Source organism: Mauremys reevesii, linkage group 12, assembly GCF_016161935.1.
Source record: "Mauremys reevesii isolate NIE-2019 linkage group 12, ASM1616193v1, whole genome shotgun sequence".
NCBI classification, from domain to species: Eukaryota; Metazoa; Chordata; order Testudines; family Geoemydidae; genus Mauremys; species Mauremys reevesii.
Genome location: NC_052634.1, coordinates 21,996,074 through 22,010,111, shown reverse-complemented (window position 1 = coordinate 22,010,111; position 14,038 = coordinate 21,996,074). Strand labels below are relative to the sequence as shown.

The window sequence follows — 14,038 nt, the reverse complement described above, 5'->3', positions numbered from 1 at the left end:
CCAGGGTCCCCCCCGTTCTGGGGGAAGAGTTACCCCAGGTCATTCCAGTTTCCTGCCCCCCTGTAGGTCGGGGGGACTCGAGGGCACTTGCAGGTTGCAGGGGGGAAGCCTTATGCCGCCTGTGCCCTTTCCCCACCCCAGTACTCCTGGGGTGCCCGCTGGGCTGGGGCCTTCTCCCCATGTTCCAGTCTGGGGGGCTGTGATTCGGGCTCTCTCGGTTCAGAGCCCCCCTTTTGACCCTGGCCCCCCTCTGGACAGGCTCCTCGGGGCGGGGCAAGGGTCTTACAGCCATCTTCCCCCTGTCCCGGGACTTCATAGAATCATAGAATCTCAGGGTTGGAAGGGACCTCAGGAGGTCATGTAGTCCAACCCCCTGCTCAAAGCAGGACCAAACCCAACTAAATCATCCCAGCCAGGGCTTTGTCAAGCCTGACCTTAAAAACCTCTAAGGAAGGAGATTCCACCACCTCCCTAGGTAACCCATTCCAGTTCTTCACTACCCTACTAGTGAAAAAGTTTTTCCTAATATCCAGCCTAAACCTCCCCCTCTGCAACTTGAGACCGTTACTCCTTGTTCTGTCATCTTCTACCACTGAGGACAGTCTAGATCCATCCTGTTTGGAACCCCCTTTCAGGTAGTCGAAAGCAGCTATCAAATCCCCGCTCATTCTTCTCTACTGCAGGCTAAACAATCCCAGTTCCCTCAGACTCTCCTCATAAGTCATGTGTTCCAGCCCCCTAATCATTTTTGTTGCCCTCCGCTGGACTCTCTCCAATTTCTCCACATCCTTCTTGTAGTGTGGGGCCCAAAACTGGACACAGTACTCCAGATGAGGCCTCACCAGTGCTGAATAGAGGGGAATGATCACTTCCCTCGATCTGCTGGAAATGCCCCTACTTATACAACCCAAAATGCCATTAGCCTTCTTGGCAACAAGGGCACACTGTTGACTCATATTCAGCTTTTCGTCCACCGTAACCCCTAGGTCCTTTTCTGCGGAACTGCTGCCCAGCCATTCGGTCCCTAGTCTGTAGCAGTGCATGGGATTCTTCCGTCCTAAGTGCAGAACTCTGCACTTGTCCTTGTTGAACGTCATCATATTTCTTTTGGCCCAATCCTCTAATTTGTCTAGGTCCCTCTGTATCCTAGCCCTACCCTCCAGCGTATCAACCACTCCTCCCACTTTAGTGTCATCTGCAAACTTGCTAAGGGTGCAGTCCAAATCCTTCCTCCCCCTCTGGCAGAAGTCACAGGAGCGGCAGTGCTGCCGGACATGGGTAAAGACCCCAGGCCAGTAAAAGCTCCGTAGCAGCTTCTGCTGGGTACGCCAGGCTCCCTGGTGCCCTGAGGGGGGAATGTCATGGGCCTGGCACAGCAGCTGGTGGCGATACTTCTGGGGAACCACCAGCTGCCTCCTGATCCCCCCGACTCCATTTTCCCTGGGGGAGCCCATTCTCGGTACAGGAACCCCTTCTCCCACAGTAACCTTTTACGGCCACCTCGTCCCATGGTCTGTCCCCCCCCTCCGCGAGGTTGGCCAGGTCCCCTATCCTCTTGAGTATAGTGGGGAGTATAGTATAGTACAATGGCCCAGACAAACGGGGAGGGACTTGGTCCAGGGGTGGAGGAAGACAGAAAAAGGGACAGGCATGGGATTGGCTTCCTCTATTTTTCCCTTTGCTCAGCATTTTACCTGTGACTGTAATGGGGAGACTTGAGAAATACCCGTGCCCGCCGGCGAGGTAGGTGGCCGCCCCAAGAGAGCAGAGCTGAGGATTTTCCCGTAGGTTGCTGCCTGCGCTCCCAGCGCCTGGCCGTGATCGTATAGTGGTTAGTACTCTGCGCCGTGGCCGCAGCAACCTCGGTTCAAATCTGGGTCACGGCATTAATTTTTGGTGGGGAGGGGCTATCCTGCAGCACGCCTCGTGGCTCAGTCTGATGACGTCCGTTTGCAAAGAGAGCCATCAGCCGGTCCTTAGTTTCTGCTTGGTAAAGGCAAGTCAGTGGGGTCCATCGGTCAGAAAAAGAGTCCCAGGACTTCTTGCTGGGCGCCAGGGTCCAAAAGCGGCGCATTCCCTCCTGGAAAGGGCTGTGTTTCGAATGTCCGTCCAGTGCGCGTTGAAGGGAAGGATCTGCGTGCCTGGGAAGCTGCGTCCCTCCAGAGGCGCTTGAGAAGCCAAAGGGGCCGTGGGTGAGTTTGTGATGAGGTGAGTGTGAAGTGTGGAAGGGGGAGGGTGTCAAGAGGAGGTTTTGAGAGGAAAAAAGGTGCTGCTGAGCTGGTAGGTGAGGGCAAGGTCCCAGGCGGGTGTTGTGTGAGGAGCTGTGTAGGCCCGGAAAGGCGTCGTGCTGGGCAAGGGCAGGTGAGGAGGGCCAGGGCTTTTCCCAGGGCTGTTGCTGCGGCCAAAGCCTTTGGGAAGCAGAAGAGGGCCAGGGGTGCTGTTGCCTGCTGGGGCCCATGCGACGGTGTAGGTGTACGCTGACCATAGCTGGTCTGTGGGAGCTGGGGCCCTTCCCTGTGCCCCTTTCCTCGTTAGTATAGTGGTGAGTGTCCCTGCCTGTCACGCGGGAGACTGGGGTTCAATTTCCCAACGGGGAGGGTGATCCCTTTTCAAGGGGGCAACAAAGAAATCCCTGGCCTGCCCACCACATGCCTTGCATTCTCCTTCTACGGCCACTTCCCTTCGCACCCCGAACTGATGACTTTCACCTCCAGAGAGACAATTACCTCACAAGGACACGCTGGTCCTAGCCAAATCCTCTCCCTGGCCTTCCGCCCCCGGGCCCAGCTTCGGGGCCTGCACGTGTGGGTACGTTTCAGAGCAGCAAAGGGAAATAGGCTGGCCAGGGGCATGAGCACTGATTTCCCAACACCCCCCTGCAGTTTTGTGAACTAGTTACATGCCAAACCTTGTGGCTGAACTTCGCGACTTTGGCCTCACCCACAACCATTTCACATTTGAGGACAATATATATCTTCAAGTCAGCGGCACTGCTATGGGTACCCAAATGGCCCCACAGTATGCCAACATTTTTATGGCTGACTTAAAATAACGCTTCCTTAGCTCTCGTCTCCTAATGCCCCTACTGTACTTGCGCTACACTGAAGACATCTTCATCATCAGGACTCATGAAAAAGAAGCCCTTGAGGAATTCCACTATAATTTTAACAATTTCCATCCCTCCATCTACCTCGGGCTAGATCAATTCACTCAAGTGGTTCAGTTCCTTGACAGTACTGTGCTGATAAGCGATGGTCACATAAACACAACCCTGTACCGGAAACCCACTGACCGCTATACTTACCTACATGCCTCCAGCTTCCATCCAGGACACCCCACATGATCCATTGTCTATAGCCAAGCTCTAAGATACAACCGTATTTGCTCCAATCCCTCAGACAGAGATAAACACCTACAAGATCTCTATCAAGCATTCTTAAAACTACATTACCCACCTGCTGAAGTGAAAAAACAGGTTGACCGAGCCAGAAGAGAACCCAGAAGTCACCTACTACAAGACAGGCCCAACATAGAAAATAACAGAACACCACTGGCCTTTACGTTCATCCCCCAATTAAAACCTCTCTAGCGAATCATCAAAGATCTACAACCTATCCTGAAAGATGATCCCTCACGCTCCCAGATCTTGGGAGACATGCCAGTCCTTGCTTACAGACAACCCCCAAACCTGAAGCAAATCCTCACCAGCAACCACACAACAACAACACTAACCCAGGAATCTATCCTTGCAACAAAGCCCGATGCCAACTCTGTCCACATATCTATTCAAGTGACACCATAATACGACCTAATCACATCAGCCATGCCATCAGGGGCTCGTTCACCTCCACATCTACCAATGTGATATATGCCATTATGTGCCAGCAATGCCCCTCTGCCATGTACATTGGCCAAACCAGACAGTCTCTGTGCAAAAAAATAAATGGGATGTAAAGCAGACGTCAAGAATTATAACATTCAAACACCAATAGGAGAACACTTCAACCTCTGGCCGTTCAGTAACAGATTTAAAGGTGGCAATTTTGCAACAGAAAGCCTCAAAAACAGACTCCAACGAGAAACTGCTGAACTTGAATTAATATGCAAACTAGATACAATCAATTTAGGCTTAAATAGAGACTGGAAATGGCTGAGCCATTACACACATTGAATCCATTTCCCCATGTTAACTATCCTCACACCTTCTTGTCAAACTATCTTAAATGGGTCATCTTGATTATCACTACAAAAGTTTTTTTTCTCCTGCTGAGAATAGCTCATCTTAATTAATTAGCCTCTTAGAGTTGGTTGGGCAACTCCCACCTTTTCATGTTCTCTGTGTGTATGTGTGTGTGCATATACATATATCCTCACTATATGTTCCATTCTGTGCATCCGATGAAGCCATTTATCAACATTGAATTTCATCTGCCATTTTGTTGCCCAATCACCCAGTTTTGTGAGATCCCTTTGTAACTCTTCGCAGTCTGCCTGGGACTTAACTAACTATCTTGAACAGTTTTGTATCATCTGCAAATTTTGTCACCTCACTGTTTACCCATTTTTCCAGATCATTTATGAGTATGTTGAACAGTAATGGTCCCAGTACTGACCCCTCTGGGATACCATCTCTCTCCATTCTGAAAACTGATAATTTATTCCTACCCTTTGTTTCCAAGATTTTAACCAGTTACTGATCCATGAGAGGACTTCCCTCTTATCCCATGATGGCTTACTTTTCAAAAGTCAATTTAAATTAAATACATTTTTTTTTAAATTATATATATTTTTAGAAATCTAGACCTGTTATGTGTAACTTGCATTATCCTTATGTTAAGTTTGCATTATCCTAACAAAACATTTACTTTATTCACATCTCTTTTATATATCTCATTGGCCCTGACAGCCCCCCTGTGAATTCAAACACCCCCTCTAATTTCAATTCCTGGGGAAACTACTGGGCACCGCCTCCTGCCTGGCGAGAAGCCGCAGCACCGGGGGGGTCACAGGGTGCGAGGGGCTTCCGCGCGCGGCTGTTTTCTGCCGGTCGCGGGGTGACGGTTCCTGCCCATGGCGGCCGGGGGCTGCGGGGTCCCGATGGCAGCTGGGGGCTCTGGCATCCACCTGCGGCGGCTGGGAGCTACGGGGCCATCTGCAAGGGCCGGGGGCTGCGGCTTCTCCTCACCCCCACCCTGGTGACTGGGAACGCCAGGCTCTGCCTGCAGTGTCTGAGAGCTGGGGGCTCCCTCTCTTGCCTCGGGCGGCTGAGGGCTGCCTGGGGCGGCTGGGAGCTCCAGGGTCTTCGGAGCTGCAGGGTCTATTAGCAATGACATGAGGCTGCAGGGTCCTCACGCCATCAATGCCTATTGGGAAATCCTGGGTCCATCCGCAGCAGCTGGGAGCTCTGGGGTCCACTCGTAGGAGCTGCAGGGTCCATACGCAGTGGTGTGGGGCTGTGGGGGCTCCCCGGCCACCCATGGCTGCTGGGAGCTCCAGGGTCTGCCTGTGGGAGCTGTGGGGAGATGAGGGGTTTGGGGTGGAGGAGGGGGCTCCAGGCTGCAGGGTGGGGCTGAGGGATTCAGAGTGCAGGAGGGGGCTGTGGGTTGAGGCAGGGGGTTGGGGTCCAGGATGGGGTGATGGCTCTGGGGTGGGGGCAGGGATGAGGGGTTCCAGGTGTGGGAGGAAGCTCTGGGCTGGGGCAGGAGGTTGAAGTGCAGAGGGGTGAGGGCTCTGGGGTGCAAGAGGGGGCTATGGGGTTCAGGGGGTTCAGGGCTGGGGCAGGGGGTTGGGGTGCAGACTTACCTCGGGCGGCTCCTGGTCAGCGGTGCAGCAGGGGGGACCTACTGGCCACTTCCAGGGCGCAGTGCGGTGCCCTAGGACACGTAGGGACCAGCCTGCCTGAGCCCCGCAGCACCGCTGACCGGACTTTATAACCCAGTCACCCCACTGGGAGCTCCAGGGTCCCCCTGTCACATGTGGTACCTGGGAGCTCTGGGATCCACCCATGGCAGCTCGGAGCTCTGGGGGCATCCCGCTGCTCTCAGTAGCTGGGAGCTGTGGGGTCCATCTGTGGTGGCATGGGCCTGTGGGAGCCCCTTCCGCCACTGGTGGCTGATAGCTGTGGATCTCTGACAGTCACGAATTCTGTGATTCTGTGACCCCCTTTATATAATCTTAGCCTTAATCGTTGTTGACTGTCTCTCTCAATCTAGTGGTCTGCTCTAGCACAGATGGGACAGGGAAGACAGACGCTCACCCCCCAGCACAGATTTGGGTATAGGAAAACCTACCGACCGCTATGCCTACCTTCATGCCTCCAGCTTCCATCCCGGGCACACCACAAGATCCATTGTCTACAGCCAAGCACTGAGGTACAACCGCATCTGCTCTAACCCCACAGACAGAGACCAACACCTACAAAATCTCCATCAAGCATTCTCAAAACTACAGTACCCGCACGAGGAAATAAGGAGACAGATCAACAGAGCCAGACGTGTACCCAGAAGCCTCCTACTGCAAGACAAACCCAAGAAAGAAACCAACAGGACTCCACTGGCCATCACATACAGTCCCCAGCTAAAACCCCTCCCGCGCATCATCAGGATCTACAACCCATCTTGGAGAATGATCCCACACTTTCACAGGCCTTGGGTGGCAGGCCAGTCCTCGCCCACAGACAACCTGCCAACCTGAAGCATATTCTCACCAGTAACTGCACCCTGCACCATAGTAACACTAGCCCAGGAACCAATCCATGCAACAAACCTCGATGCCAACTCTGCCCACATATCTACACCAGCGACACCATCACAGGACCTAACCAGATCAGCCACACCATCACCGGTTCATTCACCTGCACGTCCACCAATGTAATATATGCCATCATATGCCAGCAATGCCCCTCTGCTATGTACATCGGCCAAACTGGACAGTCTCTAAGGAAAAGGATAAATGGACACAAATCAGATATTAGGAATGGCAATATACAAAAACCTGTAGGAGAACACTTCAACCTCCCTGGCCACACAATAGCAGATCTTAAGGTGGCCGTCCTGCAGCAAAAAAACTTCAGGACCAGACTTCAAAGAGAAACTGCTGAGCTCCAGTTCATCTGCAAATTTGACTCCATCAGCTCAGGATTAAACAAAGACTGTGAATGGCTTACCAACTACAGAACCAGTTTCTCCTCTCTTGGTTTTCACTCAACTGCTAGAACAGGGCCTCATCCTCCCTGATTGAACTAACCTCGTTATCTCTAGCTTGCTTCTTGCTTGCATATATAAACCTGCCCCTGGAAATTTCCACCACTTGCATCTGAAGAAGTGGGTATTCACCCACGAAAGCTCATGCTGCAAAACGTCTGTTAGTCTATAAGGTGCCACAGGATTCTTTGCTGCTTTTACAGATCCAGACTAACACGGCTATCCCTCTGATTCCTGTTGTTAGTACTTGAACCTGCATGGAGACACCCGAGTGGGTGTCATGTCCATTACTTTAACAAGGGGTAGTTGATTATTTTATCAAGATCCAAATTTCTTGGTCAAGGTCTATTCAATGTCTAGATACCAGAGAAAATAATACACTGATGTTATTAAGAAGAATATAGAAAGATTTTTGCAGTCACTATAGGTATAACTATGATGATTGTTTTATGTTTCACTCTTTACATCTGACACCACCACTGCCTTTCCCTTTAGTCTTGTAGTTTACCAAGGGTAAAACTACACATCACTTCAGATACGAGGGAGTGTTTGTGTTCATTCCTGCTAGCTACACAGGGGTTTGACATAGCTGCTTTCAATCCTCCAGCTCTGCTAGGATAAGTAGCATTTCAGGCTGTCACTGAACTGAAGAAGGGAGATCATTTTTTGACAGGTTATGACTCCTCCTAAAGGTGTTTGTGTGGCTGGCAGCCCTGGTTCCCAGGTCTCTCCTGAGGGAAGAAAGTTTCTGTGCAAAATACTAAAACTTTTAACAGAGAGGAGGGAAAGGCGATGGCCACATGATGGGGCCAGTATGTACCACAACATGGTTCTTCTATGTGGGATGACTCTGAACATTGACTGATCTCCACTCCCTTGTGTTTGAAGAGATGTTTAGTTGTGCACTTGGGAACCTATAAGGCTGAAGCAATTTTATGGATGGTGACACTAGGACTGAAGGGTTATTTAATGTTGTAGAAATTGTTAAAAACACTTAGCTTAAACTGGAACTGCCTGTTGTTAAAGGCTGGTTTCCCCACGTCAGTTCCATAAGCTCTGCTAGAAACATCCTGGATTCTCTCCTGCCTCGGTGGGAACTGCAGGGAATCGTCCCCTGCTGCCCTTGGCTCCAGGCTGGTTTTTCTGGGGAGGGGACGTGGAATTGATTTGTTTGCTGTTGAGAAGGGAGCCAGGCCAGTTCTCAGGGAACGAGAACTCCCAGCATCTTCCCAGCCCAGCCCAGGCTGCTGCCCTGTCCCAGCCTCTGTTCCCCTGGGGGCCCTGCGTGTTTGACTCTAGAGCAGGCCGGGAGCAGCAGCCGAGGCAGAGGACAGCCTGGGCCGGGCAGGTGCTAGGAGCAGAGCACCAGAGGCCTCTACTGGCTCCCTCCTCAGCAGCAAACAATCAGTCCCCACCCGCACCCCGGAACAGCAGCCTGGCGCCAAGGGCAGTCCCCACTGGGGGTTTCTCTTTTTCCTCTTCCTGGGGTGAGCAGGGACCTGGGGGTGTTTCTAGCAGGGCAGTTGGAACTGAATTGGGAACCAGCTTTTAATAACAGGCAGCTCAAGTTCAGACTAATTTTGTTACAATTTCCTTTACAAGGTAAAATAATTCAAAAGTAAACAGGCAGGAATGATTGGAACTCTTTTCTCTCGGGCATAGAAAGAAACGGCTTTTTGGCTTTTCATGATACAGGAGTCAGGTTCATTCACTGTGCAGAATCAATGTGCCCAGAAGCCTGTTGTGTTTCATTTCTTAGGCTCCGCTGTCATCGTGTGGCCATTTCCTTCCCCTCCTTTCTGTCCAAAGCGCAGAGCCCAGTTCCTCCAGGGAGAGAAGGACGTCTTTCTTCTTTCCTTCCTCAACAGCCCCCTTCCTTGGGGAGCCCTTTGCTGGGATCTGGGTGGGGAACAGCCATTTCTGAGGATTAATTTCACACCATATTTGGTGTTGATATATAGATTTTACAGCCAGACTAGATCACTACGTACTTCTGCTCTGACCTGAGTCATAACAGAGTCCAGAGAATTTTACCCAGTGACTCCTACATCCACCCCAAGATCTTCTGGCTGAACGAGGAGGGTTCATTCAGAAAGTCATCGTGTTTGGATGTAAAGGTGGGAAATGATGGGGAAATTGGCCCCTCTTTCAAGTTTAAATATTATAACTTCTACATCTAGACCAGGGTGGCCAACCTGAGACTGAGAAGGAGCCAGAATTTCCCAATGTATCTGCCAAACGTACACCTTTGTATGCAACTACTGAGTCAATTGTGAACCTTCCCATCATTATCATTATCCCTGTGAAATGATTATGGTGATGGACACTTGGCTCTGTATCCCAGTGTGCCCTGGACATCTACAGGCTGCGTTAGCCAATCCAACCATTCGGCACTTGCAGATGGGCACCTCTGTATTGTGCCTGAGTCTTGTACAGCTATGAAAGGCTGGTAGAGGCCGATATTTTCCCCTCTTTTTAACCAGCACTAATACCAGGCCAGGCCAGGGCTGGGAAGAGAGAGCAGCAGGTTTCCCTATTGTGTCCGTCTCGCTTTTTCTTGACTAGCTTCACCTCTGCATCAACTTGCACTTTTCCTGGGTGAGCCTGGCTAGCTCAGTTGGCAGAACGTCAGACTTTTAATCTGAGGGTCCAGGGTTCAAGTCCCTGGTCAGGTGATAAACTTCTTACTATAATTGTAAAAATCTGACTTTCGGGAGTCTTCTTTGGTGTTACTCTTTCTCTTCAGGATTTTGCCTTTCTTAAGAAGGGCCTTTGTGTGGGGGGGATTGAAGGAGCAACTTCTTGACATCCCCTTTGTCCTCACAGGCTGGAGGAATAAAGGCCTCTGGGCACAGAGCATTTTCCTCCCCTGCACACACAAACACACAGAATATCCCTAAGGAATTAGAATCACCTGTTGCCTTCCCCTTTCCTGCTGGATCCTCAAATGAAGATGCTCTTCAGCCTAAACCCATGTCCCCTCCTATTCCCAGTGCCCCTCAATCCCAACCCTCAGTCCCTCCTATGCTCACTGCTCCTCACTCCCAACCAGAGCCTGCTCCTCTTCACCCTTCTCCTCTGTCCCAACCCACAGCCCCCTCCTATTCCCAGTGCCCCTCAATCCCAACCCACAGGCCCCCCCGCCTCACGCTGCTCCTCAATCCCAACCGATGGCTCCCTCCTTCCCTCCAGCAGCAGGTGCTTCAGACCCCCTCAGGAAGATTTTCTTGCAAGGTTTCGTGTATGAGTCTGCATGTGGGTTTTACAGTATGTTGGAAATAGGTTGGGTTGCTTGCCGAAATGATCACTTGTGGCTGGTGTTGGATTCCCAGTCTTCTTATTATTGGATCAGGAGAAACAAAGGGTTGTTATCCTTGATGTGGGAATCAAGGACTCAACCCTGGGTGTAAACTAAATGAGCTGCCCACAGATTCTGGCAGCCACAATGAGCATTTGGTGCGAGAGCTCAGACCTGCCCCTGTCCCACAGGGAGGGGACCACCTGCAAGGGGCTTGGACCACTGACCTATCAGCTCTTAACTCCCAAACAATCAGTAACTCTATTATCAGTGCCTGTGAGTGTAATTTAAATCATAAGAAAAACCACACTGGGCTGGACCAAAGGTCCATCTAGCTCTGAATCTTGTCTTCTGGCAGTAGCCAATACCAGGTGCTCTAAAAGGATCTCAACAAGGCACCACTGGGAGTTGAACCCAGGATCTCCTGTTTACAAAACAGGTACTTTAACCAGCTAAACCATGGCGCCTGCTTGTGATTAAGGTACAGTGTCTGCTCACACCTGCCTCTTTGCATCCCCACCTGAGCCTGACAAGCTTTGCTTGTGTTTGGATTCTGCAAAGCAGAGGAGCAGGTGACATTTTCCTTGCAAGCTCTGAGTGTGTGTGTGTGTGTGAGAGAGAGAGAGAATCTTTGGCCAGGTCTGCACTACAAAGTTATTTCAGCAGAATTATATTGCTCAGATGTGTGAAAAACACACTATGCTTCCTCAGTTAGCAGCTTGTGGCTGGTGCACACACTGCAATGCCACGTCTGGCAACAAAACTGCCCTGTTTTGCTGACAAAATAAAACCACTTTGATGAGCGGTCTAGAGCTTTTTGCAGCAAACTTAAAGTGAGAGTGTCAGTGTAGACGCTGCTGTTCATTATATCAACATAACTGGCCTCCTCCAGTATCCCACAATGCCCTCTGTGAACTTGCTTGCCCTGCATTCCTGCTACAGAGCGATGGGCCCCTCCCCTTACGTAGCTCCAGGAAGTTCTGACAGCTGAGCCTGCTGCTCTGATCCAGCAGCCAGGAGCAAATCACTGCCGTGGATGCTGCTCTCTCCCACCCTGCGAACACAGAGCAGGGTGGCGGGAACTTCCTTACATGGGGGGGCACCGGCATCTGAACTGTGACACTCCCCAGGACACCCCTTCCCTAGAGGAGGCTCTTACCGTTTAAACAGGGACGACTGTTTTCTAGTAAAATCACTAAAAGGGAAGGAGAAAACTCGAAAGAGGTTCCTCCTGGCGCTCACGTCCGTGAACCCGAATAATCGCTCAGTCCTCAAAGAGAGACCTGGAGAAGGAGACTTGCTGACGCAAAGCCACAGGGGTCTCTGAGGTTTCCCTGGCCCCTCACCCCTGTCCTGCCTGGCTGATGTCAGCATCTCTCTGTGAGGTCACCACCTCCCCACCACCTTTGACCAATAGTCTGAGGTCCTGCAAAAGGCCTTTGTGATGTCACTGCCTGTCACGGACTCACAGATCGTGCCCACTCTTGGCCCCGTGCGGTCCGTGGGGGGTGCCCCTTTCAGTGCGACAGCCCTTCACAGGGGTCCACTCTCTCTCGGAGTCAGGCCCCTCCACCTCCTGGAGCCGCACCTCTCTGAGCCTTAGCACGTCTGTCTCTCGCCGTGGGCCCCCTCAGGGAGTCCACGCGCTCTGGACCCCCTGGGCCTCCTCACCCCCGAAGGGGTTGATGCCCCCTGTTCTCTAGACCGGAGTGACTCTCAGCCAGCATAAAACAGGAGGGTTTATTGAGAGTTGAACACAGCACAAGAAACTCTCAGGGCCTCAGGCCTGGCCTCCCTCAGCACAGCACATCCCAGTCCCCCTGCAGCCAGGTGGGCTCTGCCTGCTTCCCCTCGCCAGCCCCGAGCCCCCCTGCTCCCCAGCTAGGCCTCCGATATCCCCGGCCCCAGGCCCCGCCTCTGTCCATTGTCTTTTCTCCAGGTAAACAGGGTTGCCTGGGCCTCCTCCCCTCTCTGCCCCCCTCTGGCTGGAACAGGTTGGTCACGGGGTCCTCTCCCCGCAGCCCATTGTCCTCTCACTGGCCAGAACTGCCTGTGACTCCTGAGCTGGGTCTCCAGGTCACCAGTCGCTGGGGTCTCCATCCTCCAGGCCATCAGCCGGGGTCTCAAGTCCCTCTCCGGTCCTCTGTAACAACAAACTCCCTCTCCCCTCACCTCGTTAAACCAGTAACACCCGGGGACACTGAGTCCCGCTCCCTGTGCATGCGAACCACTGGAAAACACAGAAAACCCTAAGAAAATCCCCCACTTCGTCACAGAGCCCAGCACCTCTCCTCCTCTGGGCACCTGGAGCAGAGGCGGCTGGTGCTGACGGCTCCAAGGGAAGGCTTAAAAGCCACAGAACAACCGAGGGCAGGGCAAGAGGAGGGCAGGACCATGCCTATGTGTGGCCTTCAGATGGCACGAAAACACCCAGCCAGCCTGCTCCCTGCCATGCCAAACCCCACTGAAGGCCACCCGCAGACCAGCATGTGGGGAGGCTGCTGATGCTTTGTGGCCAACATCAGAAGATGGTAGGAAAGCAGGGCCAGCCCCCCTGGTGGCGCCTCTTACTGTTCCCACTCTCTGTGCTCACTTTGGCAGTGGGGCAGGAGATTTTTCCCCAGCTGGCGAGAAGCAGAGAAACACCCAGGCTCCATGTAGCAAACCCCCTCCAGCACAGGGACAGGCGCACACTTGGAAGAGGGAAACTGCTCCACACACTAGCCCGGGCAGCCGCCCAGTTTCTCTGGCAAGTCAGGAAGGGCAAAGGCGAGACTGGAAGCACCTGGGGCTCATGCCCCAGCCTTTGTGACGCCCAACCCCCAACTCCTTCCTGGGGCTCTAGCTGAAGCCAGAGCATTGGCCTGAGCGGCCAAGAAGAGGTTCCAGCCCTGAAGCGAGCAGGACGTTCACCACAACAGTAAAACTGCACAAGCACAACCACGAAGGGACTCGAACCCTCAATTGCCTGATTCAAAGTCAGACACCTTATCTGTTAGGCCACATGGTCACATAGGAAAAGGCCCTCCAGGCACTTCTTTGGAAAAGGCCGACACTGACGCATCCAACAAAGTGGGGATTCACCCACGAAAGCTCATGCTCCAATACGTCTGTTAGTCTGTGAGGTGCCACACGACTCTTTGCTGCTTTTGCAGACACTGTGTTTCTCGGGTCAGCTACTGAGGGGGGCCGAGACTCTCTGGGCACAAGAAGTGGAGTTCCCAGTGAGACGTGAGACTTAATTCTCTGGAGCCAGGTGCAGGGCTTTGGCAGGGAGGCTCAGGCATGGGGGATTGGGGTGCAGCGGACAGACCGGCTGTCTAGGTGCGGAAATTTAGTCCCACTGAGGAGGAGGAGGACCTCGGTCTCTGTGCTGAGCAGGCTGCTTTGGCAGCGAGGAGGGACAGGGAACCCCCCGGCCAGGGTCTTGCTGCCCAAGGAGGGGGAGATCTGTGGCAGTTTTGGAGTAGCTGGTTCAGCAGCCGTGAGCCGCACGCTTGTCCCTGCCTGAGCTCTCCAGGAGCACATAACACACAGG

The 14,038-nt window shown here is 52.6% G+C and overlaps 2 non-coding genes across 2 annotated transcripts; one reads left to right on the top strand and one right to left on the bottom strand.

The window, feature by feature from the left end:
- Nucleotides 1-9,804: 9,804 nt before the first annotated feature.
- On the top strand, nt 9,805-9,877 carry TRNAK-UUU. The gene has a single exon. It is a non-coding gene; the product is annotated as a tRNA-Lys (tRNA).
- A 1,016-nt stretch (nt 9,878-10,893) lies between these two features.
- On the bottom strand, nt 10,894-10,967 carry TRNAT-UGU. The gene has a single exon. It is a non-coding gene; the product is annotated as a tRNA-Thr (tRNA).
- Nucleotides 10,968-14,038: the final 3,071 nt, after the last annotated feature.